This window comes from Siphateles boraxobius, unplaced genomic scaffold (genome assembly GCF_051911475.1).
Source record: "Siphateles boraxobius isolate OS27281-9 unplaced genomic scaffold, OSU_SipBor_1 66, whole genome shotgun sequence".
NCBI lineage: Eukaryota > Metazoa > Chordata > Actinopteri > Cypriniformes > Leuciscidae > Siphateles > Siphateles boraxobius.
In genome coordinates, this window is record NW_027509193.1 from 21199710 (window position 1) to 21225361 (window position 25652).

A 25652-nucleotide genomic window follows, 5' to 3' on the forward strand; every position below is an offset into this window, starting at 1 on the left:
TTACGTTATATCTTTCATAACGTAGTTGAGAATCATCTTTCTACAAATTTTGGTAAAAAAATGTTTTTATTGGTGATAAAAAAAATCCCGCTCCCGTCCTGGTGTCCACTACAGAGGACTCAGCATAAAATATGAATTTTTTGTACCATTTTTTTCTTATGCTCTAAACGATGTGATGACATGTAAAAAAAAAAGGTCTCAGGCTGCACATTCATTTGCGGTAAATGAAAATAGAAATATAAATTTTTTGTACCATTTTTTTCTTATGCTCTAAACGATGTGATGACATGTAAAAAAAAAAGGTCTCAGGCTGCACATTCATTTGCGGTAACACCAGATTCAACTTAATCAACTGAAATAATTTCAGAAGAACACAATAAATCTAATATAACATTTTATTTTCCAGCTGGCAATAATGTATCATGCTAATTGCATAATTAAACAATAAGAAGCCAATAATGATATTAGATGACATCACTTGCACAAAGATATATCTAAGATTGAGAGATGCATAGATAAGTGAGCAGAGGTTAGGCAAATGGATCCCTTTCAAGGGAACTCGAGCTGCGTTTTAGACGCGGTGGGAACGCTCTGCGTGATTACGTCGTGAAGCACGTGTAAAATCAGTCCAATGGAAGTCCGCTACGACATAGGTGACGTCATAGACCAGGAAACTATAAAGCAACCCAGAAATCAGACCGCGACAGCTTCTGTACGACAGATCTATCTCTCCGGGCCACCAAGGAGACGGCCAAGTCTGTGGGCCGCTCTATGGCAGCCTTGGTGGCCACGGAACGTCATTTGTGGTTGAATTTATCAGAAATAAAGGATAAAGATAGATCTGTTCCCTTTCAGTCGATAACGTCGGACGTAGTCGACGCGACTGAAATGGGATCACGCTAGGGAGCCTGTCTTCTTCGAGTACTATTGAACGAGCCAATGTAATTGGCGTGCGTGATTCGCATCACACACTCCGCCCCCGCGGCGCGGGTATAAATACGGAAGTGGATGCACGCACTAGTTGCCTTTCGCTTCGGAGCCGATCGTTTGATGTCTCTGAGAGTGCTGTTGTCTACAACGAGCGAGTGTGTCGGTGTTCTTCAGGAAGACTCTCCCAGTGCTGGTGTTCTACAGCGCGAGTGCAGCGGTGATCGCGAGCTTTGAGCTCTCAACTGCTGTTTTAACAGCAACAAATTTCTAAATGTTTGTGTGTGTTGATGGCTGGTTAGAGGGCGGAAAAGTGAGTGCTTCACTGTTTCAGTTCTCTGTTCAGTGTTGCCGCGGTCATTCCCCTGTGTGCTCCGGCACTGGTGACGGTCCTATTTTCTGAAAGAGCAACACGGGTGCGTTTGCGTCTTTTTCAAGATGTCATTCCGCCCGTGCGTTTCTGGGTGCGGTCGTTCCCTGTCTCTCTCTGATGGTCACAACTGTTGTGTCACGTGTTTGGGCTTACAGCACGCTGAGACAGCTTTTGTGGACAGCTCATGTTTTCACTGTGGGAACATGACTGTCGCAGTGTTGAGGGCGAGACTCGCCTTCGTTCGCGGAGAGCGAGTCCCCATTACCATGCCCCACCCTCGGGTGCTGTGTGGGATGGGTGACCGGAGGATAGTGTTGGATGTCCCGCCCGGTAACCATTCCCTGTGGGCTCCTCACTCCTCCCTTCCACTGCAACCACTGGAGCCTCCTGTGTTGTCTGCTGGTCCATCTGTAATGGGTGGGCCAGCGATTTCACTCGGGGCTCCCCTGGAGGACAGGACGCCGATTGCAGCATCGGAGGGTGAGCTGACTTCTAGAGATGATGACTCGGCTGCATTGTCTCCCTCCGGGAGTTCAATGTTGCCCGAGCCGGATCCAGAATTATCAGCTATGCTGCAACGGGCCGCCGAGGCTGCCGGGCTCGAGTGGAACCTCCACCGTGTCCCGTTCAGTCTCGGTTGGAATCTGGAGTTTGGTATCTTGGGGCGGGCCGCGCTGGTTCTCAGCCCGCCGCCTCAGTGCCTTTCTTTCCCGAAATGCATGGAGAGCTTGTCAGGTGGTGAACAGCATCTTTCTCTGCCAGAAACTGCCTGACTAGCTTTTCCCCCTCATTACCCTTGATGGAGGAACGGTGAAGGGTTGCGAGGTGTCCCTCCATTGGAGCGGTCTGTCGACACAGGTGCACCTGTGTCCGGCGGCCGCTGCCTTTTGGGGGGATCCTCGTCTCCCCCCTACGGCCTGTGAGTTTCGTCTACTCCGACGGGCAGAGCTTACAAAGCCTATGGGCAAGCCCCTTCCTCTTGCGTGCCATGGCGTTGCTGCAGGCTAGGGCACCCATGGCATGCACGAGGGTAATCCAGACCGTGCGCTCATAGGTGAGCACCGCACTGCATCCGTCCTCACCCTCCGGGGTACGGGTGTCGTAGCGTGCGTGATCGGTCTGGCGATGTCCACCTTGGTGGTCCAGTAGCGCCTTCGTTGGCTCAGCCTGGTTGGTTTGGCGGATGCGGACAAGGTTCGGTTCCTGGTCTCCCCAATTTCCCAGGTTGGGCTGGTCGGCGACGCGGTGGAGAACTGCATCAAACAGTTCTCTGCCGCTCAAGCGCAGACGGAGGTCATCCGGCACATCCTGCCCCGGTGGCCAGCTGCTGCTTCCAACCGCCGCCGGTGGCAGCTCCTCCGCCTGCTCGTCGCCGTGGGCGTTCTCCGGCCGCCGCTCCTGCTGGCCCTCCGCAGCAGCCTCCACCCAGGCCTCAGCATGGAGCCGGCCGCAGTTGAGACGCCCAGCCCGCTCCAGGCGCTGCCAAGCCAGGTGGCAAGCGACAGCGAAAGCATTCCGGAGCGGGCCGCCCAGGAATGGATGAGATGCTCTTGGAGTGGCACGATCACTCCCTCCCCCCGGGTGAGGGCCGGGTGGAGCCTTTGTTTGTGTGTGTGTCTGTTCCGCCGCTGGCTCCCTAAAAAAAAAAAAAAAAAGCGGAGCAAGCGGTACCCACACTTCAAAGAGAGAGCAATTTCATCTGTTCCTGGGTCCCAAGAGGGCCAGTCTGGCGGGTGTGACCCTGTATAGCCTTACACCCCTCAGCTCCCCCTTGGTCGCCAGCAGGCAGCTTGGTGCGTTCGAGGACCCGGTCATCCGCCTTCTCACGCGCCCCCTGCCGCTTGTGGAGACAGGTAAGTGTTGCGCACACCACTCTCTCTACTTTGCTGCCCCACCTCAGGCTCGGCTACCCCGCTCAAGTCAGTGATATTCATCACACCGAGTGTTGAGCAGTGCTCCTGACTTGTGCGTGCTTATCTTATCCTGCTGGCGAAGGATTTGATATAGCCGCTCCTCCAGCCGGTACGAAGGCCAGTGTAAACTCGTTCTTCGTGCTACTAAGGGGTGGGTCGTGACCATCTTGGCCCAAGATTGGTCTGCAGCTTTGACCTGAAAGACAGGTGCTTCAGATCTCTACCTCCCGCACCGCAGGCCATCCTGTGTGTTGCGTCTAAGGGTGGAGTATCAGTACAGTGTCCTTCCCCTCGAGTGCTCCAGAGCCCGTTGGGTCTTCAGGTCAACTGGAAGAGAGTAATCTCGCCCACGGGCTGAGTATCTCTTTTCTAGTTTTGGAGAGGTACTCGGTCCAACATGTCTCTCCAATGAGAATGTGTTCAGCTGGTGTTGAAGTGAGAAAGGGTCCCACTGAAAGAACTTTCAGAGGCTCCTGGGGTATATGGTAGTCGCAGCCTTTGGCTCCCTCCATATGTGACCGCTTCAGCGCTAGCTTCACGATCGAGTCCCGAGGTGACCGTGGCAGAGCAGCTCACCCTGTGTGACTATAGTTCATCCCGGTCTGCTGCCAAACCCTCTTCAACAGAGGGGCCATGTACAAAGGGCGTGTTTTAACGGGGGCCTGGGCGACCCCCGACTACACGGGCATTCGTGCCTCGAGTTGTTAGACATTGCGACCGTTGCGCAAGCTTCCCCTGCATGTCACAAACTCACCCGTCACCTCCTCCTTGGAGTCAGACGCTTCTGAGGGCGCCTTGTTCCACTCCTCCCGCTTACTCAATCGTGCCGCCATCGAGCCTCACGACAGTTATAGCCAGGGCAAGTGGAGACTCCATCCCCTGGGTCCGGCTGGGTCATGACCATTCCGGGGCCGCTCAGTTGCCCCCCCGGTTTTATTTTTCCGCCAGTGTTTGGGTAAACCGAGCGGACTACCCTTGGACATACACTGGGACTCAGCTGCCCCAGGGGCCCGCAGAAATGCGTTTAACCCCAGTGAGCCTTCTAAAAGTGACTGCGACTCATGGTCGCCTTGCGCCTGCAAGTCAGTGAAATCATCACTCTTCATGTTGAGCAGAATTGCTCCTGAAACTCAGTGAAGTTCATCGCACTCAGGTGTTGAGCAGCAATGCTCCTGTAGCTCAGTGAGTCCATCACAGGTAGCTCAGTGAATTCATCACACGCAGTGCTGAGCAGAAATGCTCCTGGTGCTCAGTGAAGTTCCTCGCACTCAAGTGTTGAGCAGAAATGCTCCTGAAGCTCAGTGAGTTTATCACACTCAGGTGTTGAGCAGTAATGCTCCTGAAGCTCAGTGAACTTGTCACACTCAAGTGCTGAGCAGAAATGCTCCTGTCGTTCAGTGAAATTCTTCGCACTCAAGTGTTGAGCAGAAATGCTCCTGAAACTCAGTGAGTTTATCACACTCAGGTGTTGAGCAGGAATGCTCCTGAAGTTCAGTGAACTTGTCACACTCAAGTGCTGAGCAGAAATGCTCCTGTCGCTCAGTGAGGTTCTTCGTACTCAAGTGTTGAGCAGAAATGCTCCTGAAGCTCGGTGAGTTTATCACACTCAGGTGTTGAGCAGGAATGCTCCCGAAGCTCAGTGAACTTGTCACACCCAAGTGCTGAGCAGAAAATGCTCCTGAAGCCCAGTGATCTTCACATGTTGTGTTGAGCAATGCTCCTGTCTTTTGCGCCCGTCACTTGCACCTACGTGCCATGTCAGCAGAGGAACAGGTCTTCATAGTTGCCCCTTATTGGCCCAACTAGACCTGGTTCCCTTCAACAGCCTTCCTGACTTCCCCTGGAAACTCTTTCGGGGACGGGGCACAAGAACATGTGATAGTTACCATCACTTCTGCGAGCACCCCCTAGAATTGGGTAGCGTGCTTACGCCTTTAGAAGTGGAACCTAGTCGTTGAGTGCGTCTTCTCTCCTGAGGAGATCCTGAAAGCTTTCGATCACTTCAGTGCTCTCTTTCCTGCAAAATGGGTTGCAGTAGGCTGTTTTCCTAAATCACCCTCAAAATGATGTTGCCTCGGTGTTTAAACGACGCTCATCGTGTTGCAGAAGTATACAGAAGCACGTTCTGGTCGTCAGGTTCCTGAGGAGCAAGGTCTTGTAAATCCTTGTGTCCCTCTTTATCCTCTTGGGCCTTGTCCCTGGTGCGACTGCACTGCAGAGACCGCCCCTGAGCCACTGCAGGTAGTGAGTTAAAAATTCTGTTATATCAGTTCTCCTGCTCGCGTGGTCTCTACTAGAGGGTAGGGACTTGCTCGCTTTCGGTCAACGTATTGTGCCTGGAGTCTGGGCCGGCTAACTCTCACAAGCTGAGACCCCGGCTCGGATTGTGCCCAAGGTTCCTACCTCTCCCGTAATAGGAGCAGGTGGTGAGCCTGCAAGCGCTGCCCTGGAGGAGGCAGATCCAGCCCTGGCTTCTCTGTCCGTTCGCTTGGACGTGTACAGAATGCAAGTCATAGACCTCAGACCAGCTCTTCAAATATCTGTTGGAATTCAGCAGAGAGGGAAGGCTGTTTCCATGCAAAGTTGCACTTAGTGCTTGCCTTCATTTCGGCAAAGATCCGAGATGCAACATGTCCACTTAGGTGTTGAGCTCCTCTATGATGAGTGTAAAGTGCTCCGCCTGGGCGTTGACGATATACTTTGCTAAACAGATTCTAGAGTTGGGGGCTGGACGACACCTGGTTGAACCGCTGCTTCCCGTGGGCTCCCTTCTCATGAAGCCAGTTTCACCGTGAGCCCAGTTCAAGTGTCGGCTTGCTGCGCCATTCCCCTCCTATGGACTGGATACGTGCGCCTTTCTACTCCAGTTGAGTTCCCTTAAAATTGAACCCTGTTGAGTTCCTCCACACCCCTCCGACGTCGGACGTGCGGAACGTCTGGTGTTAGGCCTACCACTCGTAAGCAGTGTGGAACCTGTGTTAGGCTGGGTCCATATGTTGCGGTCCCTTCGGTGACCCCATATGTGTATTCTTCCACGATACGGCTCCCTGCGGTGAGCCCGTGTCTTCCCTCGGCAGAGTCTCTCTGCCGTCACTGTCCGGTGTGTCTCCCCCCGTCTTAGGCTGGAGCCACCCCAGTGACATTCCATATGTTAGACTGCCCGGTTTCCGCCCAGTTCATATGTGTATTCTCCACATTACCTCCCTCTGGGTTGGATGTGGCTTCCGCAGCGTCCCTTCCTTCCAACGTACGGGGAACGCTTTCCCAGTGGTCCTGTAGGAACAGCAGTGACTTCCCTGGCCTAAGCCCTGTCCTTCCCCGCCTTAAGTTTGCGGGGGCATCAGGAGGCTTTGGTTTAGGCACTGGAAGGTGGCAGCGTTAGTGGCGTGTTCAACGGTTGATCCCATTTCAGTCGCGTCGACTACGTCCGACGTTATCGACTGAAAGGGAACGTCCTGGTTGCGTACGCAACCCACCGTTCCCTGAAGGAGGGAACGGAGGACGTAGTCCCCTTGCCACTACCGCTGGACCACCGCTGACCCCGGGTTACTCTCGGCTCCTCAGCGAAAAGCAACTAGTGCGTGCATCCACTTCCGTATTTATACTTCCGTATCCGCGGGGGCGGAGTGTGTGATGCGAATCACGCACGCCAATTACATTGGCTCGTTCAATAGTACTCGAAGAAGACAGGCTCCCTAGCGTGATCCCATTTCAGTCGCGTCGACTACGTCCTCCGTTCCCTCCTTCAGGGAACGGTGGGTTGCATACGCAACCAGGACGTTCTTCTGGATGCACCGCTGTCACCTACAAGACTGTTCGGCGACGCTGTAAATTGTGTCGTCGATAGGTTTCAAGAAAATAAGAAACAAGCGGCTGCGTTTCAGAAGTTTCTTCCTCGCCGGTCTAATGTCCCCGAGGCTGCTCGTAGTGTAAAGTCTGTACAGCCTCGTCCGTCTACGAGCTACGCTCACAGAGTCCAGCAAAAGCAGAGCGTCGCCGCTCGGGCACCTCCTCAATCTGAAGTTCCTGAGTGGCGGTCGCAGTCCAGGCCTGTTAGAGGTAGACAAGATCTGAATAGAAAAAAAGCGGGGGGCGACTCTTTGAGGAGAGCCGCAGCGTTGCCACTTCGGTTGTTCCCTGCCGGTTCGCCGCTTCAGGGCGCCGAGGTGTCAGCGTCCCCGTGCAATCCTCTAAGGAGGGTTGTAGAACGGTCAGTTCGGTTGTTCCCTGCCGATTCGCCGCTTCACGGCGCCGAAATGATTGTTCAATCAAATCCAGAGGCCAGTCTCGAGAGACTGGTTCCCTTATCGAAATTTCTGGCAGCGTGGAAACTTCTGCCAAATATTTCTCTATGGGTCCTGCACATAATAGAAAAGGGTTACAGAATTCAGTTCGGTTCTCGTCCGCCCAGATTTCAAGGGGTCCTCCCCACGGTAGTGGACTCACAGCAGGCTCTGGTTATGGATCAGGAAGTACTGACACTTCTTCGAAAAGGGGCTATAGAAAGGGTTTCTCCTCCCAGCAGAGAGTCAGGGTTTTACAGCCGTTACTTCATTGTTCCAAAGAAGGATGGAGGGTTGTGTCCTATTCTAGATCTGCGCCAGTTAAACAACAGAGTTCAGAAACTCAAGTTCAGAATGCTTACACTCAAACAGATTGTATCACAGATTCAGTCCGAGGACTGGTTTGTCACAATAGACTTGAAGGACGCGTACTTCCATGTATCTATCCATCCTCATCACAGGAGGTTCCTGAGGTTCGCTTTCGGGGGCGAAGCATACCAATATCGGGTTCTTCCATTTGGCCTAGGTTTATCTCCCCACACCTTTACAAAATGCGTGGATGCAGCTCTGGCTCCGTTGAGACTCCAGGGCATCCGCGTATTAAATTACATCGACGATTGGTTGATTTTAGCTCAGTCAGAGCAGTTGGCAGTTCAGCATCGATATGTTGTTCTGTCCTACATAGGGAGTTTGGGGTTGCGGCTCAACGCCAAAAAGAGTGTGCTGCTCCCCTCTCAGAGGACCACTTTTCTAGGTGTGATTTGGGATTCGTCCACAATGCAGGCACGTCTGTCTCCTGATCGTATTTCTGCGATTCTCACAGCCGCAAAGAATGTGAAACTAGGCCAGTCACTCACTGTAAAACAGTTTCAGAGACTGTTGGGTCTCATGGCAGCTGCGTCCAACGTTATTACTTTTGGCCTTCTGTACATGAGACCCTTTCAGTGGTGGCTCAGGAACAAGGGGTTTTCTCCGAGGGGAAATCCGTTCCGCAAGATCAAGGATCACGCGGCTATGCCTTCGTGGCTTGGTCATGTGGAAGAAACCTTGGTTCCTCGCCCAGGGCCCAGTGCTGGGAGCTCCTTGTCGACGCGTCACTCTTTCGACGGATGCTTCCCTCATGGGTTGGGGTGCGGTCATGAGTGGCCGCTCGGCGCAAGGTCTTTGGCAGGACCATCAATGTTCCTGGCACATAAATCGCCTGGAGTTGATGGCTGTATTTCGGGCTCTCAAATATTTCCTGCCAGACCTGAGAGGCCATCATGTGTTGGTCCGCACAGACAACACTTCGGTGGTCTCCTATATCAACCATCAGGGGGGTCTGAGGTCACGTCATCTTTGCAAATTGGCCCATCAGATCCTCCTATGGGCCCATGGGAAGTTATTGTCGCTCAGGGCGGTATATATCCCGGGGCATCAGAATGTGGGAGCAGATATTCTGTCGAGACAGGGGCTGAGGCCCGGGGAGTGGAGACTTCACCCCGAAGTGGTGGAGCTCCTGTGGGAAGAGTTCGGTCATGCTCAGGTAGACCTTTTCGCATCATCAGATTCAACCCATTGTCCCATGTGGTTCTCTCTAACGCATCCAGCTCCTCTCCGTCTGGATGCGATGGTGCAGGTGTGGGCGAGGCTGCACCTGTACGCCTTTCCCCCGATATCTATGCTTCCGGGGGTTCTGGTGAGGGTTCGCCGAGAGGGGGCTCGTCTGCTACTAGTAGCCCCTTACTGGCCGACCCGAGTTTGGTTCTCGGACTTAGTATCTCTTCTGGATGGCTCTCCCATGGAGATTCCACTCAGGAGGGACCTGCTGTCCCAGGCAGGGGGCTCGATAGGGGGCCCGGCTCAGGGAAACCGGTCTCTCGACCGATGTTGTAGAAAGCATTCTTCAATCCAGAGCTCCTTCCACGAGAAGGCTGTACGCGTTAAAATGGAAACTTTTCACCACTTGGTGTGTTTAACGTCAGGTAGATCCTGTTAACTGCCCTGTTGGTTCAGTGCTTGATTTTCTGCAAGACCGTTTCTCTGCCAGGTTATCTCCTTCTACCCTAAAGGTTTATGTGGCGGCTATATCGGCCTACCACACCCCTCTGGGGAGTGCTTCTATCGGGAGAAACCCTTTGATTACTCGCTTTCTCCGTGGTACACTGTGGTTGAGACCTGCACTGCACTCTAGAGCACCGGCTTGGGACTTGGCCATTGTACTTGAGAGTCTGGCTTTGGCTCCCTTCGAGCCCATCAAAGAGGTTTCAGAAAAATTCCTCACTCTCAAGACTTTATTTCTCCTTGCTATTTCATCTATCAAGAGAATTGGTGATTTACATGCTCTGTCGGTTGCTCCTTCATGTCTGGAATTTACACCTGGTATGGTGAAAGCATTTCTCTACCCGAGACCGGGTTATATTCCTAAGGTCCCACTGAATGTTGGGGGCCCAATAGTGCTGCAGGCCTTTTTTCCTCCACCCTTTAATACCCCAGACCAGGAACAGCTTAACCTGTTATGTCCAGTCCGGGCTTTAGATGCCTACGTTCACAGAGCTGCCCTGTGGCGTAAATCTGAGCAACTATTTGTCTGTTTTGGGTCACTCAAGAGAGGATGCCCTGCATCTAAACAGGTTATGAGTAAATAGATAGTCGAGGCTATTTCATTGGCTTATATGGCCTTAATTTCGGGTGTTTCCCTTCTTGACGTTTGTAATGCGGCAGGATGGTCCTCTCCGCATACATTTGTCAGGTTTTATGACCTTGACCTCTCCACTCCGGGGGCGAGGTTGCTTGCTTCTTAGTGTGCGCAGGACTTTCACACAAAACGGCATTTGTCACTATGGCGTAGTGGGTATGGGGTTCCCACCGCGTCTCAAACGCAGCTCGAGTTCCCTTGAAAGGGAACGTCTCAGGTTACGTATGTAACCCTGGTTCCCTGACAGGGAACGAGACGCTGCGTTTGCCTGCCATACTTCCTGCATGCCCTGATCGACTTGCTTCAGGTTTTTCAGAAGCTGTCGCGGTCTGATTTCTGGGTTGCTTTATAGTTTCCTGGTCTATGACGTCACCTATGTCGTAGCGGGCTTCCATTGGACTGATTTTACACGTGCTTCATGACGTAATCACGCAGAGCGTTCCCACCGCGTCTCAAACGCAGCGTCTCGTTCCCTATCAGGGAACCAGGGTTACATACGTAACCTGAGACGTTTTCCTTGGCCTTGCTTTTCATGGTCTCTACTCTAGGTTTTTTATATTTATTGCTTTAATTGGATTGTGTCTGTTTATGTGAGAGATCCTGAGGTCTAATGAGGAAACTAGACCGTTGTAAAAACAACAACAAAAAAAAACATAATAGGTGAATGAACAACAGCAACAATTTCTGGGGTTCCAGTAGTCATTGGGTTGTTTCTGAGCACTGACAGAGCAAGAGCCTTTGCATATGAGTATTTTCAGCAGGCCGGTGAGGCCCTGATTTTATTTACAAGTTTAGAAATGTGTTTTTTCATTGGTTAAATCAAGAGCACATCTATATAGATTGCACACTTTTGGGCCTTAAGTTATAGAGATCACATTAAAAATGAAAAGTTTAATGAAGATTAAGAATTTAAATTAGAACTGTAAGAGATGACCCAGTGGTCAGAGAGAATAATTAGAATAATAGAATAATAACAAGCTGGACAGAGGTTCAGTGGATCCCAAAAAGTGGTTTATTATGATGAAAAAAAATATATATATATTACATGTACATACAAACTGAACAGAGCAAAACTGTAACACTGTGCAAAGAAAGGCTACATCAAATAATTTGGTCCAATTTACAACAGGGTCTCACCTTTGGCCTTAAACAAACCTTGACTGACCTGATAAGCTCTATAGTGGTGATGTTACATATGACACTAAAGCTTCAGAACGCGTATCGAGTTTCAAAATTTCTCATGAAGCTCCATGTCGGAGCGCGTATTTCAGAGAAACACTTGATCAACGACAAACAACAAACAATAGGTGTGTTCGACATCGGCTGCGGCAGGCGGGGAGGAGCTGAAAACGGAGACGTGAATTTGGACACTTTCTGGTTCCCGTAGTGACCTCTCACGTGGTGTTTGCATACTTTACCACGGCTGAAGTGAAATAAATGCCATATTTGCCAAATACGTAGATGTTTCAGAGACATCTTCATTCTTTATGTACTGCTTCATACAGCGTCTGATTGAACAATAATAAAGTTCAACATTTATGCCTACAGCTACTATCAATGAAGTGGAGTCAACGTTTTTTAATCAGTTTTATTTTGATAAAGATGACACAATATAACATCACGACTACATGAAAAGAGTCTTTACTGTTATGAAAAACTGATTTAGTGGAACTAAAGGTGTGAGAATAAACCATAGACTGTAAAAAATATGGACAAAGCGTCTGTGACGTCACCCATAGACTTTCTGAAGAACAGTTTTGAGGCCGTTTATGGGGGGTATGGGCGGCGCCATCTTAGAAAATCTTGTTCAGAAAGGATACAGAGGTGGTATGATGTGTTGTGTCAGATCATGGCTGAGATGTCAAATTTCAGGAATTCCACTCGGTGCAGCCCGTTATCAGCTGTCAATCACGCTGTCAATCAAAGTTAACCACGCCCTTATTTGTCATACATTTTATATCTTAATACGATCTAAACTAACGAGTTAGAAAAAAATTCATCCCCCTCACAGTTTTCAGGCACTCGGAACCTATCGAAAAATATAATAAAAGTCCATGGGACCAACCTGTAAAAACATGAATTTATGCTGTGAAAACGGACATTTTAACATGGGGGTCTATGGACATTTGCTCCCTTTTGGGACCTGCCCCTAGCGGATTTCCGATGTATTGCAGTTTTTCGCACTTCCGGGTAGGCTTCATTTTTCAGATTAGAATGTTGCCGCTTGGAATAAACACGAAACACACGTGATTGTTGTCATGCGGTGAATCCAGCCAATCGTGGAACAGTTTTCGTGTCGTCATCAGAGCTTGTGCAGCCGCTGAGAAGCTACGCTAGCTGAGTTCCCTTTCGTTGTCACTCCGAGTTACGTCGGATGACGACGAATGGGGTTTCGCTTAGAACACCTATCGACTTCGAGTATTACAAAACGAGCCAATGGCAAAGAAATGCCATGGGTCTGCGGAATTTGCATAGCGTATCTCCGCCTTACCTCGTGGGTATAAAAGGAGGACGCCGGCAACAGGCAGATATGTTTTCGCTTCGGAGCCAAGAGTATTTCTTCACTCCACAGTCATCTCTGACTTCGCTCTACGAGACGAGCTTCTCTCTCCGGTGTTGGTGTGACGGCGATCTGCAGCGAGCTCACAGTGCCTGCTGATCTGTGCAGTAATCTGCCAGTGTGTGTGTGTCTCCCTGTGCGCTTCAACATCGCGGAGTTTTTTTTTCTCTCTTCTCATAAAAGAGCTCGCACGCGGCACGTCTTTTTAAAGACGGCTCGCCCGTGCATTTCTGGTTGCAGCGGACTGGTATCGGACTCTGATGGGCACGAGCGCTGTCTAGTGTGTTTGATCATGCTTGAACAGCGCTCGTGGGTGACTCATGTTCTCGCAAGGGAACGTGATCATCGCGTCATATATAGGTCGAGACTCGGTGAATTCGCAAGAGTGAGAGTCCCCTCATCCACCCCCCGATCTTCGGCTGGTGGCCAGGGTGACCTGAGGGTTACGGTCTGGAACAAGGCGCCGACTACGTGTCCGTGACCCCAGCCCCCCTCCTCAATGACGGTGCCCGCTAGTGAACTGCTGATTTCCGCGAGTCTACCCTCTGGTGGCCCGCGTGTTTCAGTTGAAGCTACAGAGGAAGATGCCATGTCTGTTGCAGCATCACTAGGTGGGCTTGAGTCTTCTGGAAGTGAGGGCTCGTCACAGCTGCCACCTTCCGGTGTGCATACGGCTGTGCCTGAGTCTGATCCGGAGATGACGGCCATGCTTTCCTGGGACGATTGGTTTTGGGTAAGGCCGCCGACCCTCGTCCGTGGCAAACCCCAATACCTCTCTTCCCGGACGTGCATGATGAGATCTCGAAGTCCTAGAAGACCCCCTTGTCTTCTCAGGACCGCTCGCTGATCTCATCCGTGGCCTGTAGTTTTTCGCCTACGCTTGTGGCGAGATCCTGTAGTGCCACGGGACTGGCAGCCGCCTCTCTGCATGCCATGGCTGACCCAGATGCTCATGGACCTGCACGAGGGCGGGACTGACCCAGGGCTCTTCACTGAGCTGCGCGCCGTCACTGACCTTGCTCTCCGAGCGACGAAAGTGGCCGTACGCTCCCTGGGTCAGGTGATGCTCACCATTCTGTGGCTGAACCTGTCTGATGTGCTGGATGTCGCACGGCCCCGTCTGTCCGACATTCCCATATCCCAGGTCGGCCTCTACGGCGGTGCGGTTGAGGGCTTGACCAACAGCTCTCAGCCGCTCATGAGCAGACTGACGTTGATTCTGTCCCGACGGCCCCGCCGTCCGCCCAGGTCCCTCGGTCTGCCCACCGCCGAAGGCGCCCCCCCGCGGCTCCCACCCCGCCCGTTCACCGGGCCGGCTCTGGGGGCCGCGGGCGGACGCCACAGCCCCTCTCCAGCCCCGCCCCCCGCTACACGCCGGGTTAAGCGGCGCTCCTGAGACGGGCTCCTCGGGGATGGAGCAGACTGAGGTTGACTCTGTCCCGACGGCCCCGCCGTCCGCTCAGGTCCCTCGGTCTGCCCACCGCCGTGGGCGCTCCCCCGCGGCTCCCACCCCGCCCGCTCAGCCGGGCCGGCTCTGGAGGACGCCAAAACAGTCCTCTCCAGCCCCGCCCCCCGCTACACGCCGGGTTAAGCGGCGCTCTTGGGATGGGCTCCTCAGAGATGGGACTCAGTTCTTTCCAGGAGCTGGTAGCAGGACCACTCCTTTCCCCGGGTGAGGACCGGGGAAGAATCCTTATTCTCCAAAGAACTGACTCTCCCGTCTCTGAGCACAGAGAGTTCGGACGACACAGAGCGCCGCCCACATGCCGTGCTCTCCTCGTCCCCCTCTGTCCCGGAGGTGGTTGACGCGGCGTGCCGTCCACGACCGCTTCGCCCCTGTCCCCCTCTGTCGCCAGACCCTTGACAGAGCAGGCCCCTGTGGAACGCTGGTCCTTCCCTGGCCTCCTCTGTCAGGGTGCGGTTTTGACCTTGCCCCCACACCGGGCCGCTATGCCGTCCACGTCTGGGCCGGTCATTCCGCTTCGCTGCACCACCGGAGGGACGTCTGTGGTTCTCGACGCCGCTGGCACAGTTGGGAGCCTGCCTAGAGCTTCCCTTCTGTTCCGCGCGAACCATCGGCTCGGCTATGCGATTCAGTTCGCACGGTCTCCTCCCCACTTCAGGGGAGTCCGCTCCACTTTGGTCGATGGCTATGCCCTATCATGAGAGCGGAGGTTGCTACCCTACTGGCGAAGGGTGCGATTGAGACTGTTCCTCCAGCCGAAAGGAGGTCCAGGGGTACAGCCCCTACCTCCTTGTCCCGGAGAAGTCTGGTGGGTTACGGCCAATCCTGGTCCGAACCGCTCCCTTCACAGGCTGCCGTTCAAGATGTTCCTGGCCAAACGCATTTCTGGATGTGTGCGACCACAGGATTGGTTTGCAGCGATCTACCTGAAGGACGCCTACTTTTATGTCTCCGTTCTCCCTCGACTCAGACCATACCTACAGTTTGCTGTCAGGGCGCGCGCATATCAGTACGCTGTTTTCCCATTCGGGCTAGCCCTGTCTCTTCGCGCCTTCACAAGGTTGTTGAGGCTGCCTTTGTTCCTCCATGGGAACACGGGGTTCGCATCCTGAACTATCTCGGTGACTGGCTGTCTTAAGCTCACTCCTGAGACCAGGTTTGCGAATACAGGGACCCAGTGCTTCGGCACCTAGCTCGTCTGGGCCTTCGGGTCAACCGGGGAAGGAGTAAACTTTGCCCCGTGCAGAGGAGCTCTTTTCTCGGTATGGACTTGGTCGCCTTCTCCACTCAGCCATTGCTGACTTGCCTGAGACTATCAAGCGCAAGAGTGCGGTTCCACTGAAGTTTCTTCAGAGGCTCCTGGGGCATATGGCATCTGCAGCCGTGGTTCGCCGCTCAGATTGCTTCATATGAGACCGCTTCAGCTTTGGCTCCGCGACCGAGTCCCGAGGTGGGCATGGCAACACGGCACCCTCCGAGTACCAGTTACTCCGACCTGCCGTCAGACCTTCACCCCGTGGTCGAACCTCAGTTTTCTACGGGCCGAGTGCCCCTGGAACAAGCTTCGCGGCATATTGTTGTAACGACAGATGCTTCCTCCACGGGCTGGGGTGCCATGTGCAATGGACGTGCTGCCGCGGGCTCCTGGACAGGACCCCGACGCCTCTGGCACGTCAATTGCCTCGAGTTGCTGGCCGTACGTCTTTCTTTGCGCCGCTTCCGGGCCGTGCTCAAGAACCAACACGTACTAGTCCGTTCAGACAATACCGCCACTGTAGCGTACATCAACCATCAAGGTGGTCTACGCTCCCGCCGTATGTCGCAACTCGCCTGCCACCTCCTCATATGGAGTCAGAAGCATCTGAGGCTTCATGCCATTTACATCCCCGGAGCCCTGAACTGTGCAGCCGACGAGCTCTCACGGCTTCAGCCCCTCCCGGGAGATTGGCGACTCCATCCCCAGTCGGTTCAGCTGATTTGGGACCAGTTCGGGGACGCACAGATAGATCTGTTTGCCTCTCACGACTCGACCCATTGCGCCCTGTACTATTCCCTGACCGAGGGCACGCTCGGCACGGATGCACTGGCGCACAGCTGGCCGCGGGGCCGCAAATATGCGTTTCCCCCAGTGAGCCTTCTTGCGCAGACCCTGCGCAAGGTCAGGGAGGACGAGGAGCAGGTCATTCTGGTCGCGCCATACTGGCCCGCCCGGACCTGGTTCTCCGAACTAGTACTCCTCGCGACAGCACCTCCCTGGCCGATTCCCCTGAGGAAGGACCTCCTTTCTCAGGGACGGGGCACCCTATGGCACCCTCGTCCCGATCTTTGGAACCTCCACGTGTGGCTCCTGGACGGGACGAAGCAGGTTTGAGTACCCTTCCACCTACGGTGGCGGCTACCATCACTTCCGCTAGAGCGTCGTCCACGAGACACGTCTACGCGTTGAAGTGGAACCTCTTCGTCAACTGGTGCTCTTCTCTTCAAGAAGACCCCCGGAGATGTTCGATTAGTGTCGTGCTTTCCTTCCTTCAAGATAGGCTGGAGCGAAGGCTGTCTCCCTCCACCCTGAAAGTCTATGTTGCCGCCATTGCCGCACACCATGACCCAGTCGAAGGTAAGTCTGTTGGAAGGCACGACCTGATCATCAGGTTCCTGAGAGGAGCGAGGAGACTGAATCCTCCTCGTCCTCCTCTCGTTCCCTCTTGGGACCTCTCAGTGGTTCTAACTGCCCTGCGGAGTGCTCCCTTTGAGCCTTTGCAATCAGTGGAGCTTAAGTTCCTGTCTATGAAGACAGCGCTCCTGGTTGCATTGGCCTCCATCAAGAGGGTGGGGGACTTGCATGCATTCTCCGTTGACGAAGCGTGCCTGGAGTTTGGGCCGGCTTACTCTCACGTGATCCTGAGACCCCGGCCTGGATATGTGCCCAAGGTTCCTACCACTCCCTTCCGGGACCAGGTGGTGAACCTGCAAGCGCTGCCCCCGGAGGAGGCAGACCCAGCCTTGGCACTGCTCTGTCCAGTACGCGCCCTCCGCGCCTATGTAGACAGGACGCAGTGTTTCAGGACCTCAGACCAGCTCTTTGTCTGTTATGGTGGGAAGCTGAAGGGAAAGGCTCTCTCCAAGCAAAGGTTGTCTCACTGGATAGTGGACGCCGTTGCCTTGGCATACCAGCAGCAAGGTCGACCGTGCCCCCTTGGTGTGACCGCCCACTCCACCCGGAGTGTGGCATCCTCTTGGGCTCTAGCGCATGGCGCCTCGCTAACAGACATCTGCAGAGCTGCAGGCTGGGCGACACCTAACACATTCGCCAGATTCTACAATCTCCGAGTGGAGCCAGTGTCCTCTCATGTACTCGCTTCAACCAGCTAGTACTGGACCCGCTCAGGTGTCTTCGCTTGCTCGCCATTCCACTCCACGGACTGGATACGTGCGATATTCTCCTCAGGTGAGCTTCCCCGAAAAGCCCTGAGTTCCTCCAGCACTCCTGACGTTGGCGCCAGTGTCTATTGCCTGTGCGTCGGCTAGGTGCCTCCCGTGTGCATGGTCCCTCCTCTGAGCGACCCCCACATGTGTATTTCCACTGTAAGCCTCTTTGAGCATGTGTCTTTCCCTTGGCAAGCCACCTTGCCACCCCTGGGGTTGAAATATTCCACCTGCGGCTGGACACCCCAGTGTTCTCCATATGTCTCCTTCGGGTCATATGTGTATTCTCTAAGTCCCCCCCCCTCTGGGTTGGCAGTAATTGCATATTTCCCCTAAACTTTGGGATATGCTCCCCAGTGTACCTTGGTATTCCTGTGCTAAATAGGAGTCCTTCGTCCGTGCCAGTCTCACGACAGGGATCTCAGATTTACGCAGGGCACTGGAAGACAGCTGAGAAGGTGGCGTGATTAGACTGGTAACCCCATTCGTCGTCATCCGACGTAACTCGGAGTGACAACGAAAGGGAACGTCTCGGTTACGTATGTAACCCTCGTTCCCTGAGTAGGGAACGGAGACGTTACGTCTTCCTGCCACTTTCCGCTGTACCGCGGGGATCGCCTGAGCTCAGTCTTGGCTCCTCAGCGAAGAAACATATCTGCCTGTTGCCGGCGTCTTCCTTTTATACCCACGAGGTAAGGCGGAGATACACTATGCAAATTCCGCAGACCCATGGCATTTCTTTGCCATTGGCTCGTTTTGTAATACTCGAAGTCGATAGGTGTTCTAAGCGAAACCCCATTCGTCGTCATCCGACGTAACGTCTCCGTTCCCTACTCAGGGAACGAGGGTTACATACGTAACCGAGACGTTCTCCGGCTACTCTCGAATTGCTCTCGCGGTACTTTGATGGCATACGTCACAGTCACGTGGCGTCTGCACTGTATCAAGTCGGACAAAAAACAAAAGAAGAAGAAGAATTCTTACAAGAAATAAAAGGTAATTATTTTTCAAAATTAACTTGTTGAGATACAATCACCATACAGATGAAATGCCAAATATTAATTTTCATGTTATGAAAAGAGGAACCTGATGCAACAGTCAAAACCGATGTATGGAGGTAAACAGAGGGCTTTAGTAAAGGGAACTAGAAGTAGGTTAGCATAGGCTGCCCTCATTTACATTTCCTGTGACCTTATTACCTTCTGTAACCATGTCTGCCTTTCAGGCTATTGTATTTTATTCCTATTTTTTTATTTTCTAGCTCAGAGGGGCTAGTTACCAGTTAAGTTTATAAATTCTTAGTCAATCCAATTTTTTATTCAAATCCAAATCCTGCTGTCATGTGCAGATTCTGCATTTTACGGTTGTCTCTGGAGATGGTGAATCGACCTTCAGCGTTTTTAGAGTAATATTTGTCACTGCCACTTGAAGCAGAAATATGAGATCCACTCAAGCCCTTTGGCCTTTCCCTTCAGTCTTATCAATGAAATATATCCATTTCCAACTTCAATCCCAGAGAAAGTACAGGTCAGTTTATATTCGTTCCCAGATTTGATGACGAATGACTCAGACTCAGTCAGTGTCTGACCTTTTGCACTTTGTTTAAATAACAGCTAAACAATTGTCTACAGCAGTCAGTTATAAAAGAGAATATTTTTTTTTAAATATAATGCATTTCTAAATATTTCTGTAAATACCGTACATAATATGCTAATTAAAAAACAGGTAATTCTGAGTACCCTTTTGCTGTAGTTTATTTTTATTTTTAAATCACTGATAAAACACTGAAAAATAGTTAAATATGGAGTTTATAAGGCAGAAAGTACATTTTAATTTACAAAGCCACCAGCAGACTTTGGATCAATAAAAAGAAGGTCAGACTAAAAAATAATTATCCAACTCCAAATATGGCTTTATCTTGCTCATATAAGTAATATTTGTCACCACAGTATAATGATTTTACTCTAAAACATTTATTTAATGGAAAATGAAATATTATTTAAAAAATAATATAAAGTAAAATATTTATCATATATTGTTGAGTCTGAATCAAAGCCATTTAAATTAAATAAAAATGAAAAGCCAATCACACAGTCACAATGTATTTCAAATCTGAATTTTTAAAAAGCTGCTGTTCTTTTATAAAATGTAAGTTGCTAACAAGTTGATACAGTATGTAAGAACTAGCATACAATGGTTGTCTGATGAGCATGTAAACACATATTAGTCACAAGTTTTAAAAAACAGTGACTTCAATATTCATGTTTGTCTCTTCAAGTTAATCAAGTTAATTAAACAGATTAAATAAACATTCTAAAAACCCATCGGAAAATCCTGAGGGAAATCTTGAAAATGCTAATTCTCTTTCAAGGACAAGCTACAAACTGAATGGGTACTATGAACATAGCCTGTTCAGTTGAATTAAATACAATTATTTGTACATTTATTTAACAGTTTCTGACGGATCCAGTGCATGTTGTAGCTGCTCATTGAGAATCCGGAGACACCGCAGGACAGAGTCACTGATTCTCCTGGTCTTTTCACCACAGAATCTGAGGAGCTCAAAGACTGACCACTAACACCTGAAAAACAGAGGAAAATTAAGGTTAATTTATTTAAAACAGCACCTTTAATTGAGAAGAATTGAGAGTTTCTCACATGAAATAATCAACAGCAGAACTCTTGCATTTCCATTATTACCCCAAAACTGTAAAAATTATTAGCAAAATATTTAGTTGCACTGCAGCTGCAGGACAATGAGAATTTGGTTTTATAACAAATACTTTTAGAGTTTGGTTACACTGACCCTCCTTAAATCATTTAATTTGCATACAAAGGCAAAACAAGGTAACTATGGCAAAACTGGAACTGAGAAAATTGATTCAAATATTCTTGACTGAATTCTGATTGATTTGATACAATATTCACATTCTGTTTTCTTTGAATCTGATTTTTTTTAGTAAAGACTTGCTGACTGTAATACATTTCAAATTGCAATAAATCATAAAATCAACGTAAACACCGGATAGATAGAACAATCTTTTGTTATTTCTCAGCAATATTTTATATTTAATTAATTACTAATTCTGGCCAAGTCTGAAAATCAAGGTGAATAAATCAGGCTGTTATTGTTGTGGGTGCAGTAAATGTTGGATGTTTTTATTATTGGTGTTTTGAGCTTTTGGCATAGCTGTTACCATACAAAGAAAGTCAGTGCATACAATGTTGTTTTGGTTAGAATTACGTCTGCTATTCCAGAAACAGGGATAGCATCGCAATTACTTAGAAATAAAAATATGAAATGATAAAGAAATAAAGGAAATAATGAAAGCAATCACTGAATGAATTCTCCTGTACTCAGTCTAATTGTTCAGAAATTCAGAAAGGGGACTCCGGTTCAAACCTCAACCCTATACATACTGTGTTGTCGTATAGCAAAATTGTCTCTAAACTTGGTTTTTATCATCTTGTTTTTCTATTGTATGGAGCGTTAGACATTTTGTTCCACAGGATGTAAGTAGATGTTTGTCCATATGACTCGTGATTCCATGCAAAGTCTCCTGAAGAGTGAGGAAAATGGCTTTGTGTCCATCATTACTCTCAAATCTTATTTAATATTTATGTTGGCCTATCTATAATATTTAGTATTATGTAGCCTCTATAATGTAGTATCTATAAGGATCTATAATATTTAGTATCTTTAAAAACATTAAGGATCATCTGTCAGGTTTATGTTCTGTTTTGGCTTAGTTTTGTGCTCCCAGTTCCTATGTTTATGTACTGTATTCCTTAGTTGACCTTGGCTGTGTTTGAAATCGCCCCCCATGCCCAAGTTCTCTATTCCCTACATTACTCCACTAATACAGTCCACTTGACGGAGTGAATGAAAGTGAGCGAGTGAAATTGGACACTGAGTGCGTCAGAAAGGGGTGCCGCTTTTGCATAGTTTGTACTTACTGTTTAATAATCATTTGACACTTGGTAAACTGGCAGCTCCAGTAGTAATGAAAAGACTCACCTTGAACTCTGTCATGGAAACTAGCATGTATAAACCTTAATTTAACAATTTAATAATCAATTAAAAAGAAATTTATACCTGTATGACATTACACTGTAGCCACATTGGACAAGCAGTTTGGAAAATGGATGGATGGATGATTCAGCTGCGGACCCCATCTTCTGTTCAGACACGGGAATTCATTTTATGTGACTCTCACAGTGCATTATGGGTATTCTCGAGCTGTGGAGCGTACATCTGTTGTGCACTCGATATTGCGGTGCATTGTGGAATTTAATGAGTGCACTCGATAATGTCCCCTATGGTTTCGGACACCATTAGAAATCTTATGTCTATTAGTATGTCTTTGGTTAGTGGTTGTTTCTCTCCTGCGTTTTATATTCTCCTGTTATCCTGAATGTTTGTTATTTTGATTATTTGTTAAAGTTGACTGCTGCATCTAGATACTGCCTGAACTCTCCTTTCTGCAACCACACCGTGACAGGAGCATAGAATGATAACGTTTATATGGTTGTTTTCAGATTTTTGTACAGTACTGTTAGTTGTATTTGTCACTGTGACTCTCTTGCACAATAATATACAGCAGTGTCTTCATTCTTCATATTATTCATCTGCAGATACATCTGTTTCTTGCTGTTGTCTCTGGAGATGGTGAACCGTCCCTGAACAGACTGAGAGTAATATATAGTACCACTGCCAGATGAGATGTATGCCATGTCATGATTCGGCCCTCGTGTCCTTGATTTTCTCTTGTCTTGAGGCAGGATCATGACAGAATCATGTTTTGTGTGCAAGCACATGGTCTTGTTTTGAGCCATGTGCTTGTGTTGTCTCGTTACGTTACCCCGCCCCCTTGTTATCCTCGTCTCGTCATTATTGTCTAGTCAGCTTCACCTGTCTTTGTCATCAGTGTCTCCCTATTTTATCCCCTTGTGTTTGCTGTCTTGTGTCGGTTCATTGCCAAACGTTACTTGTGAGTATCCTGTGAAAGTCTGGTCATTGAAGGTCTAGTCATTGTTAGTATCTCTCGAAGTGTTGTTTGTTTTCTAGTATTTTGTCAGTGTCGTTGTCTAGTTAGTCACCCAAGTCCTGTCTTGTTTTGCCCCCTCGTGGGCTTTGTTTTCCCCTTTGTCTTCAATAAATTGTGTGAAGAGCATTCAGTCTGCTTTTGGGTTCGTCAATCTGCATCCTCGTAACATGCCAGCCACTCCAGACCTCTTCCTGCAGCCTGTCTGATCCAAGCCAAGGGCTGGTCACCACTAAATCCAGAGGCTGTACAGATAAGTCTGTGAGATCCTCCAGGTTTAATGACCGCTGACTCAGACTCAGTCAGTGTCTGACACCAACACACTGAAAAAACAGTTCAACATTAACATCTACAACAGCACACATGACTAAGTTTGATTTTCAACAGGGTTTCAGCAGCTTTTCTTACATTCTGTGAGAGAAAACATGAAGATAAAACACAGTTTAGACACAATATCAGTTGCCATGTTATGAAAAGAGGAATCTGATGCAGGAAAGTCATAAACAAGTTGTGTGTCTGTAGATGAATACAGTGGGGGCTTTTAAAACGGAGAAGTAGAAATAGGTTTGCATATACTGCCCTCTAAAGGCACATTTACATTTTCTGTGTCCTTATTAACCTCTGTAACCATGTCTGCCTTTTAACATATTGTTTATTTATTCTTATTTACTAGTTCAGAGATGGCAGCTAATTATGAATTTAAAAAAAATGTATATAGCTAAAGCTTATTTACTACTATTATTGATACTGCACTGTTTAGAATAAAAACCTTTTCAACAGATTATCATTCAAAAATCACACAGTGGAATGCTATAGAGCTCAACTACATTTTAAGTTGTGAATGATTTTATTCTTGCTAGAAATTAACAATCTCTTTGTGAAATAAATGTTTTTCTCCAATATATGTTGGCCACAATTACTTTTTGCAACCTCCTTTTTCCAAGATAACAACTCTGAGTCTTCTCCTATAACGCCTGATGAGTTTAGAGAACACCTGACAAGAGATCAGAGACCATTCCTCCATACAGAATCTCTCTGGATCCTTCAAAATTCCAGGTCCATATTTGTACACTCTTCTTTCAGTTCATCCCACTCATCCTCTGTAGGGTTTAGGTCGGGGGACTGGGATGGCCATGGCTGAAGCTTCATTTTGTGGTCAGTAGCTTTGTTTCAATCCACCTATTTTTATGCGCTGGAACAAGGTTTGTTGTTCAGGAAAGGAGGCAGGAATCAGCAGACATTTCAACACTTTAATAATAAAATAAACCAACGCAAAACGAAAGTAAAGTGGCAGCCCCCTACAGTCGACTGTCACACACACATAAACAAAACATAATGCAAATCTCCTGCCTGGTCCACTCTTGTCTTTGCCCTGTCACTGCTTCTCCTTGTATTCAAGCAGAGGCTTGACATTTTTATCTCTTTGGTATTTTCTATGTATCTAAACAAGATGTTCAGGACCTCTGTCAAAAAAATATGCCCACATCATTAAAGATCCATCAGTATTTAACCGTGATCATGGGGTATTTTTTTATCCCTGTTTGCACAAACCCATCTGCCAAAAATCTTTTTTTTTTGTTTCATTTGACTATATAGAAGTCAGCCCTGTTTCTTCCAGTAGCGTCTGACAACTGAATATATTTCTGGATGAGAGCAGAGGATTTTTCTTGAAACCCTCCCAAACAATATGTGGTGATGTAGGTGCTGAATCATTGCAATGGATTATTAAGGGAATTTGGCCTTTGTATTTCCTCATATTTACTCCTGTGAAACAAGAAGTCATGGCTGGACAATTTCATATTCCTAGTCACCCTGCTATATATATATATATTAATGGGAATATACTTCAGAGATATTATTCTCATAAGAATGTATATGCTAATAATTGTGGCCAACGTGTTTTGGAGAACAACATATATTTCACAATGTGATCGTTTTGACCATGACTAAGTCATCAATTACTAAAATCTCATACAGATTTAACAAGCATTAAGACTTAAAGGTCACTTATTTGTCTGCATTAGATCGATGCTTACAATGCTTTATGTTAATTTATAAAGACCTCCATGAAGAAGTATGTTAAGGTTAAATCAATATATTTACAAAGTAGCTTGCTGAATTTTACGGAAGTGTACTGAAAACTTGCTCTTGAGCCCTCAGAGATCACATGAGTAGTTTTTGTTCAGCTCTGCAGTGTTTTGTCTTACTGTGAATCTCTTGCACAGTAATAAACAGCTGTGTCTTCAGTCTTCAGGCTTTTCACCTCTAAATACAGCATGTTTTTGCTGGTATATTTTGTGATGGAGAACTGGCCCTGTAGAGACTGAGCATAATATGCACTTGAGCCAGCGTCTATAAATCCAATCCACTCTAGTCCTCTCCCTGGTTTCTGACGGATCCAGTTCATCCAGTAGCTGCTCATTGAGAATCCAGAGACACCGCAGGACAGAGTCACTGATTCTCCTGGTCTTTTCACCACAGAATCTGAGGAGCTCAAAGACTGACCACTAACACCTGAAGAACAGAGGAAAAATCATGTTAGATGATTTAGAACAATTAAATAATAATCTACTACAAATGGGAGTTTCTCACATGCAATAATCATCAGTAGGAGTCCATATAGTAGCATCTCCATTACAACAGAAAAAGGCAGTAAAACAGTTATAGGTTACACTGCAGCTGTTTTAGTCACTGAACACATGTACTGACTGAAAGTTCAGCTTATAACACAATCTTTCAGATGTCTGGGAGACGTTGACCCTTCCCACAAAATAATTTGCATCTTTGGAGGTTTGCAGACTTACACTGTAATTTAATGCAGTATTAAATATCTGCAAATTATTACAGTAGACAAGGGAAAAAATCTTGACCAACATTTGATAAGTGAGAAAAGATATATTACTTTATCAGTGTACAACTTTGTTCTGTAATTTATTCATGGTCTGTTATTTGTTATGAGTCAACGTTTCAGAGATGCAACCAGAGC